Below are 22954 nucleotides of genomic sequence, written 5' to 3' on the forward strand. Positions count from 1 at the left end.
GTTGCCACACTCTGGCCCCAAAGTTTATTCTTGGTATTCCCTCTGGATTTCGTTGATCTGTTCCCCTTGCTGTTCTGTTGCACACTCTTTGTTTTTTGCATCGGTGTGATGGGGTCAGATCAGGCACATTCCCACACTGTGTGTCCAGTGTTTTCCCCCAGGACTATAGGTCAGTGAGAGAGGTTGTGTCTCATAGTGGGGCTGGCCATGTGGTCCTAATGTACAATGGCTGCTGTGAGCAGGGATAGCATCCTCAAGGCTTGGTGGGCCAGGCTGTGCTCCACTTTCTCTTCCTCCACCTTCATTTGCTCCTGTGTGCTCTGATCAGACATGCACTCTCCCTAAGCTGTAGTTTCAGTGCTGTCCTCTGAAGTACATTCTTCTGGGGGCAGGAGGGGCTGTCGACATAGTTGATATTGGGTCTGGCCCTCAAACCTCTCTATTGGTTCCCTGCGCTCGCCACAGGGAAAGAAGGACCAGACTTTAACCTGATGCTCCAAGATCAGGAGTAATTTTTAAAAAAGAGTTGTTTGGATCTATTAAAAATTATTTTGTAAGAACTAGTATTATTCATCACAGTAGTAATTCCATAAATTTTCCCCAATGCTGATATTCTAAATAATTTTTACAAAATTTCCCTTAGAAATATCAAAATGTTATTTGTTCTACTTTCAGACTGACATACCCAAGTCACAACCCAAGGAGCACTGGAACAGGCTTACTCTTCTGAGTTGAGTCATGGCCACGATGCTAGAAGACTCTATTCTCCCCTATTAACTTTAATCCTGTAATTTCCATAGTTGATTCTTCAGAAATAGATTCTTAGGTCTTTCTTCCAAAGCTCCTCTGAGTAGATTTTGTCCTAGAGAGAAAACACACATTCTATAAACTTAACATGAGGACATTTATTGAAAATCTAGAGATAGTGTGGACTAAGAGGTTGACCAAATTCAGAGACTGAAGCATTCTAGTACAGGTGAAACAGGAATTCAAGCCCCCAAATCATGATTCGCTGAATGACAGTCATTGAGGCAAAGACTGGAGAGTCAGAAGAGGGGGTTTAACAGGGATTGGTGGACAAATATGTACCATTATACAATTGGTTAAGCACACATAGCTGCAAGTACGTGCTATTTCATTAACTGCAGGATACTCACAGGACAAGAACAGTACATGGATTCTGGAAATATACTTTTAAAATTATTTTTTAAGCATATGAACTCTTGGGTCCCCTGCAAAGATTGATTGATAATGCGCTATTTTGAGAACTTTCAGGCATAGGCTATTACAGTCTAATTCGGTTTGACCATAGAAGAAAGAACTGTTGAGGATAGATCATGATATTTTCATCTGCCTGACCACAGAGAAGATAATTCTTTTATGAGTTTTCGTTAAGTTAGAGACAATGTTGTTAGAACAGGCATTCACATCCTTGGGCTCCACATTCACTAGTAGAGCCGTCTATGTGCTTCCCATGTCTCGGGTCAGACTTCAGCATCTGCCGGTTGGGCTGGAAGCAGGAGCTGGGGATCTCGGCCACAGAGAGCTGTTCGTGATAGGCTTTCTCGGCAGAGTTGATCAGGGCATAGGTAACCAGGGGAAAATGGATGCGGGGGTAGGGAACCACGTTGGTGTGGAACTCGGTGAGGACCACATTGAGGGCCCCGTCGAAGAGGAGAGAGGCAGTGATGGAGGACACGATCTGGCTTATGAGGCTGTTGAGATGGGTGAAAGTCTGGCGCTTAAGTCAAGGTTCCGGCTGCAGATGTCATAGATGGCTTTGTTGATCACCATGAACACATAATCGGAATGCGCCAGCGAGGTATGGCTCGTCAGGATGGGGTTGTCTGGCTTCACCACCGCAGTGAACACCTGAGGGGCTGGGTAGATGGCAATCTCTAGCTTGGGCATCTTGCTGTAATCTAGGGAAAGGCGCTCCATCAGCAAAGAAGTGAAGCCTGAGCCCATGCCCCCACCAGAACTGTGGAAGATCAGGAAAACCTGCAAGCCCGACCAGGTATCTGTCAGCTTCCGTCTGCCGTCCAGAACCATGTCGACTCTCTGTTGCCCTCCGCGTAATGGCCCCGGGCATAGTTGTTAGCTGCATCTTCCTTGCCTGTGATCGGCTGCTCTGGATGGAAGAGCTGGCGGTAGGTTCCCGCCCGAACCTCATCCACAATGCTTGGCTCCAAGTCTACCGTGAAGACCCGGGGTACGTCTTTGCCATTGCTCCTCTCCCAGAGAAAAGTGGTGAAAGACTAAGCATCGTTGACCTTGCTGGTGCCATCCGCCTGGATGCCCTGTTCCAGATAGAAGAGCTCCCAGCAGCCACTGTCAACCTGGACTCCTGCTTCGCACACGTGTACTGAAATGCATTCCCACATCACGACTGCTTTCCCGCCCCAACCGCTCCAGATACGGCCGCCCGTGCTGTAGTAGGTTGTAAATTTTTGACAATCGTAGTGCTCATAGATGGCACTCATGAAATAAAAAAAATTCAATTTGCTCAGAAAAAATGGTTTGTTTTCTCTTAGCCAAAGTTTCTGCCATTAGATGGCAGTGTTGGGGCAAAATCAAATTATGGTGAGACCTGAGGTGATTTTAACTAGAGACCTTCACATTCTAAGAGACTGCGCAGAAAATTACCTCCGTACATTAAAACTATCCACCCATCTGTCCATTAAGGTTCTAAAGAATCACTAATAACTGCATGTCAAGTTGACTGCCTGAGAAAGTCATGGTTCCCTTAGTGCATACGTATGTATGCCACAGGTACACTGGTGGGAGGTCAAGCTTAATCTTCAAACATAGCATTCCCCATCTTCCCAAGGAAGATGTTTCTTAATACACAGCCTGTGCATTTCACATAATTAGCTCTGACGGTGTAGTGGTTACACGGTAGGCTGCTACCGTAATCTCAGTGGTTTGAAACTAGCTGTCCACGGGAGAAAGACGGGGCTTTCTATTCCCTTAAAGAGTTAGTCTTGGGAACTCACAGAGGCAGTTCTACCTTGTCCTGTACAGTCACTATGAGTGGCCTTAACCCGATGGTGGTGAGTTTTGAGTGTTAGAAAATTGCAAAAGGTTCAGCTGTAACAATTATAGGCCACTAGATGTCAGTGAGTACAGTGGACCCTCGCTTGTCTTTACAGTGATGATCAGACAGGCTGAAAAGGGAATGAAAAAAAGGAAATGGTCTTGACAATGAATTTGTACTTTGGTACTACACTTGATGTTAGCCTAAAGGCTAAAAAGTGGTCAATTTGAACTTTGACAACGGCTTCAAAAACAATAGTATGGAAGCTCAGTATTTCCAGAGGACTTGCCTTGTACTTCTGAGTGCCAGAGAGTTGACTGGAGCATAAATAACTGTTGGATTTAATATGATTAAATCCGATGACTGATGCATTCAGCAATCACATGTCTTGGAAATCCTGATGACTATTCCATGTAAATGTACTAAAATGAACACACACTCTCTTTAAAAGTATTCTTAAGAAAAAGATTTATTGGAAAGTACAGCAATATTACATATTAGGAAGACATTAAAATTCACAGAGCAAGGATGGCTATTCCATTGGGCAATGAAGAATCATACTTTCCAGTATAGTTGAAGCAGGGACCCAAAGCAAAACACTTTAATGGACTGAAAGTCGAAGAACTAGATTTAGCAGAAACTGGTGGATTACATGTTGGATTCCATGATTGGTTTATGGTACAAAATTATCGGAGAATATGTAATTCATTTAATTACAGGATGCTTACACAATATTAGGATGGCAGATATTTCTTGGAAATTCCCATTAAAATTGTTTTCTGAAGCACTTCTCTTTCTGAAAGCCCATTGTAAAGAATTGTATTGAAAATTATTCAGTGTTATAGAAACATGCCGTATACCACGGAACGGTGGTGTCTGTGCATGAGGTGCATTGGATAGGAATAGAGCCAGGTCTCCTTCATAGAAGACAAGCATTTCTACTATTAAATCCTTTTCTTTGTAATTTAAGATTTAAAAGAAAAAACTTACTGCCATCTAGTGGATTTTCACTCATAGAGACCTTACATAAGTTTTCTGAAGCTTTATAATTTGTATGGGAGCAGTTTCAGCATTCTCCCTCAGAGATATTATGGGTTTAAACTGCCAATCCTGTGGATAGCGGTCCAGGTATATGAAAGCATGTCTCATAGAACTTAGCAGAGTTCAACAGTGGAATTGTACATTCTTTAGAAATCTCAATTTTCTTTCCCCTAGACATCTTTAGGAGGAAGTGAATGGTCATCTGGTTACATGCTTCTGTTTGGTGCCATGGAGTCGACTCTGAGACATAGCGGCCACATACACAAGAGAACGAAACTGCACAGTCTGTGTCGTCCTCACAATCATTCCCAGGCCTGAGCTCATGGATGCAGCCACGGTGTCAATCCTTCTTGTTGAGGGCCTCCTCCTTTTTGCTGTCCTTGCACTTTACCAAACAGGATATCCTTCCCCAGGGAATGACCTCTCATAACATTATGTCCAAAAACATGTAAGACAACGTTTTGACATCCTTGAATCTAAGGAACACTTGGACCTTTTATCACTACCGATCAGTTTGCCCTTTTAGCAGTCAATGGTAATTACAATATTCTTCACCAGCACCACATTTCAAATGCATCTATTTTCTATGGACTTCCCAAATAAGAACACTGAATAAGGGTCCAACTTTCACATGCAATGAAGAAGGCTCTTGCTTGGGTCAGGAGCACCTTAATCCTCCAAGCAACCCCCTTACTCTTCAATACCCTAAAGGTTCTTGTGCAGCAGCTTTACCTAATACAATACATCTTTCATCTCCCGACTGCTGCTTACATGAGCATTGGTTGTGGGACCAAAGAAGACAAAATCCTTGACAATATCAACGTCTTCTCCCTTTATCATGATGTTATCTGTTGGGTCATTTGTGAGAATGTTGGTCTTCTTTACATTGAATGTTAGTCCACACTGAAGGCTTTAGTCCTTTATTTTCATCAGAAAGTGTTTCAACTCCTCCTCATTTTCAGGAAGCAAGGTTGTGTCACCTGCATACCACAGGTTTTTAATAAGCCTTCCTCCAATTCTTCTTCATACAGTACAGCTTCTCTAATGATTTGCTCGGCATACAGATAGAACAAGTATGGTGACATGATACAACCCTGACCTACATCTTTCCTGATTTTGAACCATGCAGCATTCCCTGTTCTGTTTGAATAAGTGTCTCGAGTCATATACAAGTCCTAAATTAGCACAATGAATTGTTCTGAAATTCCCATTCTTCTCAAGGTTACCCACTAATTGTTATGATCCACAAAAGGAATGCCTTCGCATACTCTATGAAAGACAAGTAAACATCTTTCTGATATTCTCTTCTCTGAGCCAAGATCCATTTGACATCTACAACAATATATTTTGTCTGACATCCTCTTTTGAATCTATTTCAACCTTCAGGCACTTCTCTGTCAATGTCCTGGAGCAACTGTTGTTGGATGATGTTAAGCAACATTTTACTTGCATGCCATATCAATAGGATTATTCTGTAGTTTGAGCATTCTGTGGGGTCACTTTCTTTTGGAAGGGTCACAAATATGCATCTCTTCCAGCTAGTTGGCCAAATAGCTGTCTTCCAAATTTCCTGGCAGAGGACGAGTGAGTGCTCCCAGCGCTTCTTCAGTTTGCTGAAACTTTTCAATGGGTGTCCCATCAATTCCTGAAGCCTTGGTTATGGCTAATGCTTTCAGTGTCACTTGAAGTTCTTCTTTCAGCACCATTGGTTCTTGATCTTGTGTTACCTCCTGAAATGCTGGAATACCAACGAGCTCCTTTTGTACAGTGACTGTGCATTCTTTCCATTTCCTCTTGATGCTTCCTGCTTCGGTCAGTATTTTGCCTGTAGAAGCTTTCAAAATGGCACCTCAAAGACTGGATTTATCTTCAGTTCTTCCAGTTTCATATATGCTGAACATTTTTCCCATTTGTTTTTCTTATTCGTGTTTGTTACACGTTTTGTTTTGACTTTGTCTTCTCAAGGTGATCTTTGAAATTTACCTCCCTGGTCTCATCATTTCTTCAATTTTCTTTAGCTCCTCTACAACTAAGAGCACGTTTCAGAGTCTCTTCTGACATTTACTGTAATCTTTTCTTTCTTTGCTGTCTTTTTATGTGGTTATATGACAAAGTAGAACTGCCCTTTATTGCCTCCAAGGCTAGATATCTTACAGAACCAAAAGCCTTCATATTTCTCTGGAGTGGCTGTGTGTTTGAAATTCTGACCTGCAGTTAGCAGCCCAACTTGTAATGCACTACTGCACCATAACTCCTTTGTGACACCCAGGGACTTTAGAATGGAAGGACAAACCCCTGGGTATTGAATGGATTCTGATAAATAGTGACCATACGGGACAGAGTGGAACGACAGCATCGTTTCCAAGGCTGCAAATCTTTATTCAAGCAGACTCCTGCATCTTTTTCCACAAGGCAGTTAACTGGTGGGTTGAAACTACTGACCTTTTGGTTAGTAGATGAATGCCTAACGACTGTGCCACCAGAGCAGTGTCTTTGTCACTGTAGTAACTTAGGCTGTCATTACCCTGTCTATTTATAACAGTTAATCTGGTTATAGCATTTTAATCGATCAGAAGGTTGTACATATGCCATTCTTTTTCCGATTAAAATAAAAACTAATAATGTTAGTTCTTTGACTTCTATAGTGGAGAAAATGTTAATCCAAAATATCTCATCTTTTGCCCCTGGAGTAGCTGGTAGACTTGCCACTAATAGTCCAACATTTAATACCCTGCACTCCCAAGACTGCATTGCTTGCACTAAAGTAAGCCTGAAGAAGAACCTTATGCGGCTGTTGCAAATCTCCTATGAATACTGATTAAGATGTAAAGCAACAGGAACTGACTTTTATCCATGCTGTACTTACATTATATAAGATATAATGTAAAATGCATTTGTTTAGCCCTATTGTGAATTTCTGTTTCATTCCTCATTCTTTTCTCATCCACCAGTGCATTGAAAAAGGATCTCGGTATTCTTGCTATGCATTTAACTCCACACCTCGTAGAAATGGCACTTTATATTCAAAAAAGGAAACTAATGCAATGTCAGATTTATTCAACTGGAGGAAAAGGCAGTCTAAAATGTTCTCTGGGGAATAACCAGATCAAGCAAGGTTTGGAGAGGAGAGAAAAATAAAGATTTTGGATAGCTCTTCGTCTTTAGGTAAACTTTGTAGAAAGTATAATTGGAATTGGAAATAAAATTTCCTTACCATATTTCAATCACTATTATCCTGGCAAACACTGGTAATCCTTTATCCTAGCACTACTATATTCAATAACCATGAATATCAATACCCTGCAAGATTTAGTAGTGTTATTTATGTCATAATATACATTGCCGTTATGAGATGAGATTCACATGAACATTGAAGCTATATGGCTTTTGCTACATGTGATTAATTATACAGGCATAATTTCATTCACAGTAACATAAATTCCCTAAAGGAATAATTCTGTTGTTTTGTCCATTTATTGCAGTTGTCAGGTTTTATATGAATTTATTTGTGGAAGTTTTATGATATTTGTCTATATTAATTTGGGTACTAGAGCTTTTAGAATGAACCGCCTAATCAAGCTTCCAAAGAAAATCCCAGTGTTGTGAGGTACTGTCAGGCAATGCCCAACCATAGTGACCCTATGGACAATCGAACAAAACCCTGCCCGCACTGTGCCACCCTCACCATTGTTCCTATATTTGAGTCCATTATGTCAATCCATCTCACCTCGGGTTTCCCCTTTTCCCCTTCCCCTCTACTTTGCCAAGCATGAGATCCTACTCCAGACACTTGTGTCCCTGTTAATATGTCTAGAGTACATAGATTTCTGCTTCTCTCCCAGATACTTGCTTCTAAAGAGCATTCTCGCTCTGTTTCTTCCAACACAGATTTGGTGTGTTTCGGGGTTTTTATTTTTTGTGAGTGACCATGGCACTTTCAGTATTCTCCAGCCCCACAATTGAAATGTGTTGATTATTTTTCTGTCTTCCTTATTCAATGTCCACCTTTCAAATGCATATGAAGCAAGTGAAAATGCTATGGCTTTGGCCAGGTACATCCCAGTCCTCTAAACAACATCTTTGCTTTTTAACATTTAGAGAGGTCCAGTGCATCCAATTTCCCTGATGCAATGCATCTTTTTTTATCTCTTGACTCCTGCTTCCATGAGCATTGTTTGGGGGTCCAAGCAAGGCAAGATCCTTGATAACTTCAACCTTTTCTCCGTTTAACATCATGTTACCTATTGGTCCACTTGTCAGGCTTTAAGTCATCTTAACATTGAGTTGTAATCCGTACTGAAGGCTGAAAACCTTGCTCTTCATCAGCAAATTTTTCAAGCGCAAGCAAGTTCATGTCATCTGCATATCAGAGATTGTTAATAAGTCTTCTGCCAATCCTGGTGCTGCATTCTCCTAGATAGACTGTGCTTCTCTGGTCATTTGCTCAGCATACAGATTGTATAAGTAGAGTGAGATGATACAACTCTGATACAGGACTTTATTTATTTTAAATCATGCAATATTCCTTTGCTCTGTTTGCTCAACTGCCTTTTGATCCACATACCAATTCCAAATGATCACAACAGAGTGTTTTGAGACTCTCATTCTGCGTAAGACGATTCATAGTTGGTTATGGTTCATGTCGTTGAATGCTTTTGCATAGTCAGGAAAATACAAGTAAATATATTTCTGGTATTTTCTTGCTTTTAGCCAAGATCCTTCTGATATCAGCAGTTAGATCCTTTGTCACACATTCTCTTCAGAATCTTCTGGCAGTGCCAGGTTATTTTTCTGCTGCAACTATTCTTGGAAGATCTTCAGCAATTTTCAATTGTATGTGATAATGGTAATTGTTCTATAATTTGCACATTTTCTGTTGTGTCACCTTTCTTTGGAATGGGCACCAATATGGATCTCTTCCTGCCAGTTGGCCAAGTAGGCATCTTCCAAATTCCCTGGCATAGACCCGTAAGTACTTCCAGTGAGTCATGTGCATGTGGAAACATTTCAATTGGTTTTCCATCCTTTCCTGGAACCTTGTGTTTGGCTACTGCTTTCAGTGCAGCTTGGACTTCTTTCTCTGGAGTCATTGGATCATTGGTTTTTCATTCATCTCTTGAAATGCTGGAATGATGACCAGGTCTTTTTGGTTCAGTAACTACATTCTTTCCATGTTCTTGAGATGCTTCCTGAATCAAGTCAAGATTTTGGGCATAAAGTCTTCAATAATGGAAATTGAAGCTTTAGTTATTTCTTGAGTTTTTTTCACCTTAAGATACGATGATGCGCATGTTCTTTCTTTTATTTGATAACTCTAGAGCTTTGTGAATTTCATTGTAATGGTTGGCTTTGTCTTCCTGGGCTGCCCTTGAAAGTTTCTGTTCTGCTCTTTGACATCATTTCTTCCATTTTCCTTAGCTGCTCTATGATTAAGAGCAAGTTTTAGAACATATTCTGACATCCACTTTGACTTTCTCCTTATTTCCTGTATTTTTAGTAACCTTTTGATTTCTCTCCGAATGTTGTTCTTGATGTCATCCCACAGCTCCAAGGGTTTTCTGTCATTAATGTTTAATGCATCAAATATATTCTTGAAATTCTTGAGATTCAAATTGGATAGACTCAAGGTTTTATTTAGACTCTCATTAATTTCATTTTCTCAAACTTCAACTTGATTTTGCATAGGAACAATTAATGGTCTGTTCCATCCTTGGCCCCTGCCTTAGTATTAGCTACTGATATTGAGCTTCTCCATTTTTCTTCCCACAGATGTAGTCAATTATATTTCTGTGTATTCCATCTGAAAACATCCACATGTTGTTGTAAAAAGGTATGTGCAATAAAGTCATTGACCTTATAAAATTTTATCATCCCATTTCAGCTTCATTTCTATCACCAAGTACATGTGCTCCAACTACAGTTTCTTCATCTTTGTTTCAAATATTTTCATACCAGTGACCAATTACTGGAATAAAACATGAAATCAGTGCATGTTGACTGCATGTTTGATCGATTTCAGACATTCGTAAACTTCTTCGATCTCTTCATCACTAGATTTAGTGGTTGCTGCATAATTTGAATAGTAGTTGCATTGACTAGATTTCCTTCCATGCCGGTAGTTATTACCTATCACAGATAGCATTGTATTACAAAATACATTCATTTTGCCAATGAATGCCATGCCATTCTTTTAGAATCTGTCATTTCTAGCATAATAAGCCATATGATTTTCTTATTCAAAATAGTCAGTACCAGTCCATCTCAGCTCACTAATGTGTAGAACATCACTCTTTATGTATTCCATTTCCTTTTTGGTGATTTTCAACTTTCTCAGATTCATATACTGCACATTCCCAGTTCCAATCATGAACGCATGTTGGCAGACATTTCTTCTACATTTGAGTCGTGACTCATCAGCAAAGGAAGGTCCAGGAGGTTGTATTCCTACAGGCTTTCCTCCATCCACCTCATTATGGTTGACTCTTTTGGTAAAGCTGACTTCTGGACTGAGGGCCTCATCTTCTGGCACTGTCTTTGACTATGTTTAGCTGCTAATTATGACGTTATTAGTATCTGACAATACTAATATTATGTAATGCTGTTATCCATAACGTGTGTAGTGACGACTTCCTCTCAGGTGGAAAGATACGTCCTTCTTCATAGTCTTTTCTTATTATGGAAGGTCTGGTGAAACCTGTTCACATTGATGGCCCTGCTGATATTTGAAAACACTAGTGACATATCTTCCAGCATCACAGCAGTACACAAGCTACCACATTGCAACTAACTGACAGACAAATGGCAGGAAAACCATATTGGGTATTTTCAATCTAGAGACTGAATTTCATAAGTCACTCCAAAGTTTCTGCCAGAGTAATTTCTTGGATGATAATTGTCCTCTCCACTTACAAGATAATTAATTCTGTTTACTGCATATTAGACAATGTAAAGGTTGCATATATTCCATTCTATTATCTGATTTAAATTAAAAGCAAAAAATCCCAAAATTATAGCTTTGGCTATGTGACTTTTATTGAGAAAATATTAACTCAAGATTATTTCAGCTTTGTTTATATATCACTTGTTTCCTGAAAAATAATTTATATAGAGAGATGAGAACAAACATGGTGATGGGTGGGATGCAAGAAATCTGACCTGTGAGGAGTAGTTTTTGCTGCCCTCTGTATGTGTACAGCCTGGGGATTGTTAATTTATTGGCAGTTATTTTCTGAGCTTTGTACAGTTTTTGGTTAATTTTTATTATTTTATTTTCCCCTGCTTTATTTCCTATCTTATTCCCCAAGTTCCTGAGGTTTGCATTCTGAGGTGGCCTTGCGTTACTATTTTTTAAAAGATCAAAAACTACTTTATTGTTTGGAAATTACTTTACTGACTTTCTAGAATCATAATTGAACATAAATTTGGTACTCTTTTGTCCGTCATCCCCGTTATAAGATCAGTCTATCAAAGTTGAGTTGGGATTATTAAAAATATCTTGACCTGTGAAAGCTTTATGAGTAAAGTAACATGTGTAGGTGTGTCGGGGGTTGTTTCTGTCATCCTTTATAAAACATTGTTCTGTTGTGTACTAAGTGAAACGTGACTTCTGTTAGAGTAACTTGATTTGTGGGTAAAACAATTCTAATTGTAACTAGTGAAAATAAGATTTCTTTGTCTTTCACTATCATTACAGAATAATTGGAGACATTCTATTATACACGCACATATAATTCATATTAAAATTTTAAAATTAAAAGCTACAATATTATATGAGTTCAGTACTATAGTGTAATACATTATTATTATTGGTTATGTCTTTTCGTTGATAGATAAAATTGACCCTTTTGCATTGCAAATCAGAAATTCATTTATATACTTTTAATTTTATCTGGAACATGGTACCAAATTAGGAAAAAAAAAACTCTTTAACCCAGCAGATATTGTATTTGCCTGGACTTGGTTAAATATAGTATTTCTTAATATGATTGATCAGAATATGGTAATATAAACAATGGAATTCAATGAGTTAATCTGTGTTGACAGTGAAAGTCTCTTGTGGTTGGAGATATTCTGGTTTAGTCTCCATATTATCTGTCAGTCTCACGTCAACACCAAATTTCTGAATCTGTAGGATAAGTCAAAATAATTTACCTTATACACTAGTAATCAGTCAAAGACCACCTGGTGGAAGCCTCTAATTTGACAAAATCAGCTTTATTGACTTGTAGAAAAGGAATGTACCCCAGAGGAATCATGTAAGGTTTCCAGAGCAGAGGAGTGAGAGAAGTTTCCTTTGAAAGTTTGGGATTACCACTGAATAATTCAGAGTAGGGAAGCCAAGATTCTTTCTGGATTGGTAGTTGTTTCTGAGGCTGTTTGGAAGAAACTTGAAAAAATTAGGGATTGAGTACTGTTTCCAGACAAGGATAATTTAGGAATTGGGTATCTACAGTAATAAAAGAGATTAGCAAAGTAGATCTGGGGATATCATGGTATGGAAATTGTAATTATTAGAGATATTGTGTTAGTCTGGGTGCTTTAGAGAAACATTCACAGAAACTCATGTATAAGAGAGAGTTTTATATAAAGGTTAAGTACACATCAAGAAAACATCCCAATCCAGTGCTGCCCAAGCCCACAAGTCCAAAATTAACCCATATGTCCAACACCAATCCACAAAGTACTCCTCCATCCTGCAAAACACACACTATGACGCCGACTGCAGGAGGAAACTCGAATCAGTGAGCAAAACATGTAAGCATCCCAGCACTGGCCTGTTCTCCACGGGGCTGCTCCTGCACCCAGGTCTGCATCACGGTAGATCCATGTGGTTTCTCCTCAGAGATGTCTTGCAGGAAGTGAGCCTTGCCAACTGAACCAGGAACTGGCTAAGGCAGCAGGACCCTGGTCCGACCATCAGAAAGCAAGAGACCCGAGAACTAGAAAGGCAAGGCTCACTGAGACATTTATCTTTCCACCCTTCAATTCATCCCACATGTGTTTATTGGCCAGGTTGGCACAATCAACCTTAACTATCTCATGCCTTGTAGATAGTAAGGTGTAACTCAGTACATTCCACCTTAATCCTGTAATGGAAACATCCAACTAAAATTGGTTTATAACCACTGGAATAGAAGCTAGAACTTATAATGCATTGCATAAGGGATTATGTCTACAAATGCTTATTAATTGACTCCATCTCACTCTTTTACAAAGTGAGGGAAACTGCATAGGATTATTGTAAACACAAATGAGCTGTGTGGTTACTTTACAAGGTGTAAAATGTTATAATAATCTGATTTGTAATTATATTAGCTCATAGAGGAAGATACTTATGTTTGTAATGATAATGGCTCACAGATTACAGTGTTTCAGTTATCTTCATAAAAATATTCAGCTTATGTAACTATAGGGGAACTCGACTTTCATAGTCCAAATTTAGTCTTAGACCTAGTTCTTTTGACTCTAAATTCAGTATATTTTCCACCAAATTGCTTCAGCACACTTAATAGTACACATATCTTTGTTGTCATAATAGAATCTCTTATCACCATTTCAAATGTTCTGAGTTATTTTTAATACTCAAACACCTATCACATTCCCACGTAATTTCTAGCTTCTGCATTAGAGTCATAGTTTCATATTGTTGTATGCATTTTAAATAAAGCATGGTAGAATAGGGTATGAATTGGTATGAGTAGGAACTGACTTGACAGCAGGTAAAATCAACAGTCATATTATTCCATATATTCTGAGCCCCATCATATGTAGCACTTTGTCTGAAACATGAAGGGCCTGATTTTTGACACATGATATAATAATAACCTAGAGTTTGTTGTGGGACAAGAGAGTAGAAAGGTCTGTTGAAGCCATTTATTCTGGACCTTCCATGAAAGTAGCCATAGACATTATATAAATGATTTAAAATGTCTGTTTTTTCAATGACAGGATATTCTCAAAGACAGTAGGCTGAATTTTGTCCCCAAATAACAGTTGACAACCATTGCTATAGTAAGAAGTTTTGACTTTACCCTGTAGGCACTAGGGTCACATTGGGTGTTTTTTGTTGTTGTTTTTTACAAAATACTTTCATTGAGGTCTCTCACTGGGGGCTCTTTCATCTCTTATCACAATACATATTTTCATTCAGTGTGTCAAGGACATTTGCACATATGCCGCCATCGTCATTTTCAGATCATTCTCTTCCCACTGAAGCCCTTAATACCAGCTCCCCATTTCTTCCCCCCATTCCCTGCTCACTCTCCCTCCCTCACGAATTCTTGACAATTTTATGATTATTATTTTCATATCTTACATTGTCCTCCGTAATCCTTCACCCACTTTTCTGTTATTGGTTCCCCTGGGAGTGCGTTAGAGTTGATTCCTGTGATTGATTCTCCCTGTGTCCCTCAACCTTTGCCTTTTCCCCCTGGTAGCACTACTCTCATTGTTGATCCTGACGGTTTTATATATCCTGGATTCCCTGTGTTGTGGGCTCTTATCTGTAATAGTGTGCATGCTCTGGTCTAATCCGATTTATAAGGTAGAATTGAGGTCATAATAATGGGGAGAAGGAAGCACCAAAGAACTAAAGGAAAGTTGTGTGTTTAATCGGTGATGTATTGCACACTGACTGGCTCATACCTTCCCTGTGACCTCTTTGTGAGGGGATGTCCAATTCTCTACACATGGGCATTGGGTCTCCACTCCATGCCCCCACTTCCTACTCAAATTGAGTATTATCTTGTTCTGGATCTTAGATGCCTGACACCTGATCTCATCAACACCTCATGATCACACAGGTTGGTGTACTTCTTCCATGTGGGTTCTTTTGCTTCTGAGCTAAATGGTCGCTTGTTATCTTCATCCTTTAAGATCCCAGAGACACTATATCTTTTGATAGCCAGGCACCGCCAGCTTTCTTCACCACATTTGCTTATGCACTCACTGGGTGTTTTTGAATAGAGTAATTGAACTGAAGCCTGCTAGAGCCAGAGCTCCATGGTACTGACTGGTTTATCGGTGTGTTAAAGCCTTTATCTTGGACAGAGTGCATTATTTCAAATTTTTCATCATTTTAGTGAAAAAATATTTCAGTTTTCCATCTCTCAATGATTTTTGCCCCATATGGGTTCCAGGCTTTGTAGATTTTTAATTCGAAAAGATGGATTATGTCAGACTGGGTTAAACTGGAGAAAAGAAAGGCAGGACGAGGGAAGGGAAGGCAGAGAACTCAGAGGGGAGGCTACTGTACACATAAACAGGAGATGAGGTGCGTAAAGGTGCTCACAATCATATTAGGATGACTGGATTGATTCATGTGCGATTATAGAGATGAGATTAATTGAGTTTGGTTGGATATGATCATAAAAGAAGGAAAGTGAAACAGTCTTGAGTTTGTACAAAGTTAAGGAAAAAGCTTGTAGTTCAAGGATAATGAACTTGTCTGGGGGAAGTCTCCATCTGCGGTACATCCAGTAGAGGGAATGGGTGTGAATTAGAAAATAAAAACTATGACGCTGAGGATACAGGTAGATTTAGAGATGAAAGATGAGAAAGAAATTAGTATGTGGGCATGTACAAAATGACTCAAGAGCACAAGAATAGGGAGAGGAAAGCTCAGGGTAGAATTAGAAGGAGCGTTTAGCATTTCAATCTGAGTGAATCCATGTAGAAGAAATATTAAAGAAACAGAGAAGTAGGGGCTTAGTGATGTAGTAGGGAAATGTGGAATAATACTTTATGTCATATGAAAAGTATGATTTGATCAATGTTCCCTATACAATTTACTTATTCCACAAAATGTATAATTATTAGTGGACTTGAAAAGCTAAAAACAAGAATTAAAATTATGTACCCTTTTAAAATATTCTTATTTAATTCCAAAAATATGTAATGAATACAAGGTCTATGCAAAGCATTTTCCAGACTGCTAGGGGCCGTCTTTGCTGTTGAAATTGGGATGTTGAGACAGATGCTCAAATAATATAGTGCAGGACATAGATATTGGTTTAGGGAAATGTAGAGTATAATGGTCAAGAGGGAGAACTGAAATTTATCTCAGAAACAAGGAAAGGCTTTAAGGAATACGTGACCTTTAAGACAATTATTTTAATGGCTTCTTGTAACTTGTAGGCTAGACTAGGGGAGAGAATATCTGTGTAGGTCAGGGTGGGAAGCATGTGTGATTTTTTTTTAAATGGAGAAGTTATGCCTAGGAGGAATAGGAATTATAACGTGATATTTTGTGAAGGCTGGGAACACACTAAACAAATGTTTGACTACCTTTTGCCTCCAAAGGACTGAGCTCGGCCAGTTCTTGATCTAGGGAGTCCTGAGTGGTAGTGGTTACGCATGTGGCTACATTCCGCAAGATCCACAGTTCTAAGCACCCACCCACTCCCTGGTGGAACGATGGGGACTTCCTACTCTCAGAAGCAGAGGCAGCCTTGGAAGCTGTCTGTTCCCGTAAAGTTTACATTGTTATAAACCCGTGCAGAATTGCTCTCAATTGGAATCAATTTTATGACAGCGGTTTGGTTTAATTTGAATGAGTACTTTAATAAAGGAAGGAGTCCAGGTGGCCAGGTGTTGCGCATTGGGCCCCGATCATCAATCAACACCATCGGTGCTCTGCCGTTCTGCAAGTTTTCTACTCCTGAGAAGAGTAACAGTCTCAGAAACTCACAGGGGCGGTTCGACCCTGTCCTGCTGGGTTGCTATGAGTCTGCAGCGGCAAGGACTTGATGGCAGTGAGTTTGGTTTGGTTTAATGAAATGAGCTCGGGTGGCACAGTGGTTAAGCACTCAGTTGCTAACCAAAACATCGGTAGTAGTTCAGATGACCGGTCACTCCTAGGGAAAATATGTGGCGGTATGGTTCTGTAAAGATGTATAGCCTTGGAGACTATGGTTCAATTCTACTCTGTCCTATAAGATTGCTGTGAATCAAATTTTTCATAGGGTCACCGATTTGGGTACTGAAAACCTAATAAGGAGCCATTGTTGTAGAGCGTCATGAAGTGTTTAAGCACACAATCAAGAGATTGGCAATGGAAACCCACAGGTTGAGGCTCAGGAGGAAGATATGGTAGACTGCTTTCCTAAATGTCTGTATCCTTGGAAAGCCTTGTGGGGCAGTTTACTCTGTCGTATTGGGTTGCTATGAGTGGGAATCAACTTGATGACAATGGCTTAATATGTAATATTTACCTGGAGGACCTTTCATGGGCTTAATGGACATTTGTATACCCTTTTTAATGAAATATTTATGCAGGGCTGATTTTAATTTTGACTATAAAAATAAAGCTTCTATTAATATTCATGTACAGATATTTTTGTGAACATACGTTTTCATTTCTCTAGGTTAAATGCCCCAGGGTGTGACTGTGGATCGTATGGTAATTGTATGTTTAGTTTTTTAAGACACCTCCAAAATGTTTTCCCGAGTAACTGTAGCATTACATTTCTACCAACAATGTACAAGTAATCCATTTCTCCACATCCTCACCAATCTTGTGTCACTAATTTTTATTTCTAGCTATTGTCATAGGTGTGTAGTGTGGTATCTTGTGGTTTTATTTTGCATTTCCTTAGTAGCTACTGATGTTCAACATCTTTTCATGAGTATAGTTTCCATCTATATATTCTCTATGGACATGTCTGTTCATATATTTTTCCCACTTTCTAATCAGATTATTTACATTTTGTTTTACTATTGAGTTTTAAGAATTCTTTATATCTCCTAGATACTGGTCCTTTGTTGATTATGTAGTTTGAAAATATATTGTCTTAATCTATAACTTATCTTTTCATCCCCTATGCGTAGGCTTTCAAAGCAAAAGATTTTAGTTTAGAAGAGGTCCATTTTACTGATTTTTTTATTTTTGTGGAATATTCTTTTCTTGTCAGATATAAGTATTTTTTACTTAGTCTCAGGTTGTGGAGATTATTTGCATCCCCCCCGCCCACCGTCAGAACTTGGATAGCTTTATGTCTTACATTTAATTCTAAGGATTATTTTAAGTTAATTTTTTTTAAGGTAAGGTCAAGGATGAAGTTTACTCTCTGATTTTGCCCTGCAGAAGTCCAATTGGTTCATCACTTTTTTTAAGTCTACCCTTCCTCCACTGAATTTGACGTATCTTTGAGAATATTTATGTAGCTCTATTTCTTAGACCTTTATTCTGTTCCATTGTTCCTTATAGATGTATCCTCATCAATTCCACACTGTCCAAGTCCTCTAGCTTTCTAGTAACCCTTAACATGGGGGAGAGTGATTCCTATAACTTAATCTCTCTCAAAGTTGTTGTGAGCCTATATCTTTTCCTTTAAATATTAGGGTAAATTTTTTATGTCTGTAAAAATTTGCTGTGATTTTGATAGGTACATTAACTCTGTAAATCAATTTTGTGACTTTTAAATATTTTTATATCACATCTTTTAATAAATGAATTTTCTGTGTCTCTCCATTCATTCAAGTCTTTGATTTTATTATTTTGTAATTTTCTATATATGGATTTTCCTCACGTTTTTTCATGTCTCTACTTAAGTATTTAATTTTCTTTGGAGCAAATATAAATGGTATTGTGATTTAATTTTGGTTTCTGCAATGTGTATAGAAACACATTTGGTGTTTGTGTGTTGATTATGTTTTCTGTAGCATTTTTGAATTAAGTCATCAGTTCTAGGGGTTTCATACTTCCTTTGAAAGCATATTCAGTTTTCCTTTTTTAAAAAGCACAGTACAGTTATTAAGTTGGGTGATTTGGCAGACTTTGCTCTGGTTGAGGACTTAAGGTTTAGGATAAGTTCTGTTGATCCCATTCGGGCACAGTTTTACTGTTGGGTCAAATGGTAAATTTTCGTGTCTCTCTCCTTTTCAGAGAATCTAGTATAAGAATATGTATAAGAATTCACCCTTAGAAGTTAAATTAGCTGTTTATATGCTCACTGTGCCACTTACTTGCTTTGGGACAAGTAATTTAGCCCCTCCATGGCGCAATTTCTTCATCTATAAAAAGGGGATATAATGTACCCACTAAATAGGGTTTAAATAAATGTTGAGTCGACCCCAAATCACAATGCTATGACATAGCGCCATGTGGTTTCTAAGGTTGTGACATTCCATGGAAGCAGACGATCACATCTTTCTCCCATGGAGTGGCTGGTGGGTTCAAGCCTCCTACGGTTTGGTTCGCAGCAGAGTACTTAAACAATGTACTAAAATCCAGACCCACTGCCATTGAGGCGATGAGCACTGCCTCTGTGAGTTTCTGAAGCTGTAACTGTTCACGAGTAGAAAGACCTTTCTCCAGCGGGGCAACTGTTGGTTTCAAACTGCAGACCTTGCGGATCGTAGCCCAGTGCCTAACCAGTACACCACTAGACCTCCTGTACTACACTACTGAGACTCCTTTAACAGGACTAAATGCATTAACTATGTAAATTGCTTAGAACAGTAACTGACACATATAAGTAATAAATAAAATGTCAACTGATGATATAAATTAGGGTTTATAAAGCTCTGGGCACAAATTTAAAAACCTTCTGTTCAGCAGACTATAGATAAAATGTTTAAAATTGTCCTTTAGTGTAAGAATCACAATCCATTAAGATCACTAGTTTCCTACTAGAGCTCCTTCCCTCCCTTGTCTCTCCTCCTTATATGCCTTTCCATGCTCGAGGGTTAGAGGACTGAGACCACAGAGGAAATGCAAGGAAAGGGGAATAAGTAATAAGTTTTCTCAATGAGTACCTACTATGCTAGTTTTTTCCTACAAGATTCATTTCACCTAATTCTCATGATTATCGCTCTTTTATATTTATGAACCCTGAGGTCACTTATCTTTTTCTCTGAGCTATTGTTACGTTTTCACAATATCCTTCTCCCAAAGTAAAGCTAGAGACAGCTGTGCTAGCACGCTACCTATGGGGCTACTTGCCTGGCCCTTTAATTTCCCAAGATGATCGCTATGCTTTACCTCCTAAGTTCCCTACCTTACTTACCCTCCACCCACATATGGAAATGCTTGTGTGCATGTGACATTCGGATAATGGATAGATATGTGCCACCTGGAAACACAAGGAAGAGGGCTGACTGCTTTAGATGTAATCAGGTTCTTTTATTTGGTTGGAAGTGCACATCGCCAGTATACTTAAACATGGAGTATTGAGAGGCAGACGATGGGTTAAAAGAATATGGGACCCAAGTTCAAACCCATTCTCTGTCACTTGTTAGCTCTATGACTTTGAAATACTTGATTCAACACTATGAGTTTTAGTTTTATTATGTGTAAAATTGGACATTAGGATAAAAAATATTTTTCAAAGCCCCTTCAAATGTTAGCACAATTCTTTAATGGATACTAGTTTAAAAGTTAGAAAGAGGAACCATGCTAGCTGTAGGCTATGGCCATCCTTCTTGTTGTTAGTTGCAATGAAATGTGCCATCCACACAATTATTGCTATGTTTGGGGTTAACTAATGCATTACTCCATCTCATGCAAGGTGTCTATCTCTTTACTATTATTTAAGGGTACCTTATTTGAGGGTGTAGAACTAGGCTCCTAAGTCAAGATATGAATAGTACTTCTTTGCCACACTGGACAAAGCTCTATAGTAGTTGTAATTTTTCTAGCAGTAGGATTTTTTTTGTTTTGTTTTTTTTTAACAATTTATTGGGTCTCATACAATTCTTATCACAGTTCATACATATACATACATCAATTGTATAAAGCACATCTGTACAGTCTTTGCCCTAATCATTTTTTTCTCTTTTCTTTTTTTATATTTTATTAGGGACTCATACAACTCTTACCACAATCCATACATATACATACATCAATTGTATAAAGCACATCCATACATTCCCTGCCCCAATCATTCTCAAGGCATTTGCTCTCCACTTAAGCCCCTTGCATCAGGTCCTCTTTTTTTTCCCCTCCCTCCCCATTCCCCCCTCCCTCATGGGCCCTTGGTAATTTATACATCATTATTTTGTCATATCTTGCCCTATCCGGCGTCTCCCTTCCCCCCTTCTCTGCTGTCCCTCTCCCAGGGAAGAGGTTACATGTGGATCCTTGTAATCAGTTCCCCCTTTCCAACCCACTCACCCTCCACTCTCCCAGCATCGTCCCTCACACCCTTGGTCCTGAAGGTATCATCCACCCTGGAGTCCCTGTACCTCCAGCCCTCATATGTACCAGTGTACAGCCTCTGTCCTATCCAGCCCTGCAAGGTAGAATTCGGATCATGGTAGTTGTGGGGAGGAAGCATCCAGGATCTGGGGGAAAGCTGTGTTCTTCATCGATACTACCTCACACCCTAATTAACCCATCTCCTCTCCTAAACCCCTCTATGAGGGGATCTCCATTGGCCGACACTTGGGCCTTGGGTCTCCACTCTGCACTTCCCCCTTCATTTAATATGATATATATGCATATATACATATAAACACATATATACACATACGTACACACATTTATATCTTTTTTTTTGCATGATGCCTTATACCTGGTCCCTTGGGCACCTCGTGATCGCACTGGCCGGTGTGCTTCTTCCATGTGGGCTTATTTGCTTCTGAGCTAGATGGCCACTTGTTCACCTTCAAGCCTTTAAGACCCCAGACACTATCTCTTTTGATAGCCGGGCACCATCAGCTTTCTTCGCCACATTTGCTTATGCACCCATTTGTCTTCAGCGATCCTATCATGGAGGTGTGCAGTCAATGATATGATTTTTTGTTCTTTGATGCCTGGTAACTGATCCCTTTGGGACCACTCAATCACACAGGCTGGTGTGTTCTTCCATGTGGACTTTGTTGCTTCTGAGCTAGATGGCCGCTTGTTTATCTTCAAGCCTTTAAGACCCCAGTCACTGTCTCTTTTGATAGCCGGGCACCATCAGCTTTCTTCACCACATTTACTTGTTCACCCACTTTGGCTCCAGCTGTTGTGTCGGGAGAGTGAGCATCATAGAGTTCCAATTTAATAAAAGAAGGTATTCATGCATTGAGGGAGTGTTTGAGTAGAGGCCCAAGGTCCTTCCGCCACCTTAATACTTGACCTATAAATATAGACACATAGATCTATTTCCCCATCCTCCTATATATATTTGCATGTACATGTCTTTGTCTAGACCTCCATGAATGCCCTTTGACTCCTAGCTCTTTCCTCCATCTCCCTTGACTTTCCTCCTGCCCTACTACCATGCTTCGTCGCCACCTGGGCTAGAGTATACCTCTTCTCTAAGCAACCTTACCCTTGATCATTTTCCACCAGGCCTCTAGCAGTAGGATTTTAGCAGGTTTTAAAAGTGTTGAATGGTATAGTGTAGTGGTTTACTTAATATGACTCTTCTGCTATAGTTTTTTTACTCCCACCAAATGATGGGGTAGGGTGATGCATATGTTATGTACTTGTGGGCCACCACATATGGATAGCTTGCTAATAATGTAAACCAAGGTACCTGCCATTCTTTTTGGGGTGGAACAACACAAATCGGGTTTATGGTCCCTGACTTGTGGATTTTTCAGTCTTTCCATTCTGCCAGGCTTCAAATGAGCCATCCCAGAAGCAGGAAGGGGATCACACAACCACCAAGGAAGAAGAACTAGGGGTGGAATGCATCCTTTGGCTCAGAATCTTTACTGGAAACCACTACTACCGAGGAGGAAGAGCTGTAATGCTGGACACATGTTGAGTAGTAGTTGTGGAAAAGCAGAGCCAGGTGTGGAGCAGATCCAGGAGACAGCCATGAAGGTTTCATGCTCTACAAATCGAGAAAGCTTCATTGCCCCTGGTTGGGGTTTATGGTGGAGTAGTGTGCCTCAGAGTCCTTGGAGCAGCTAAGTTTGCCAACGTAGGGATCTTGAGCG

General features: G+C 39.5%; 1 pseudogene; it reads right to left on the reverse strand.

The window, feature by feature from the left end:
• Positions 1 to 1335: 1335 nt before the first annotated feature.
• LOC142433491 (tubulin alpha-8 chain pseudogene) lies at positions 1336 to 2384 on the reverse strand (annotated as a pseudogene).
• Between the last annotated feature and the right edge of the window lie 20570 nt (positions 2385 to 22954).

The sequence above is a fragment of the Tenrec ecaudatus genome, chromosome X (genome assembly GCF_050624435.1).
Source record: "Tenrec ecaudatus isolate mTenEca1 chromosome X, mTenEca1.hap1, whole genome shotgun sequence".
Taxonomy (NCBI): Eukaryota; Metazoa; Chordata; class Mammalia; order Afrosoricida; family Tenrecidae; genus Tenrec; species Tenrec ecaudatus.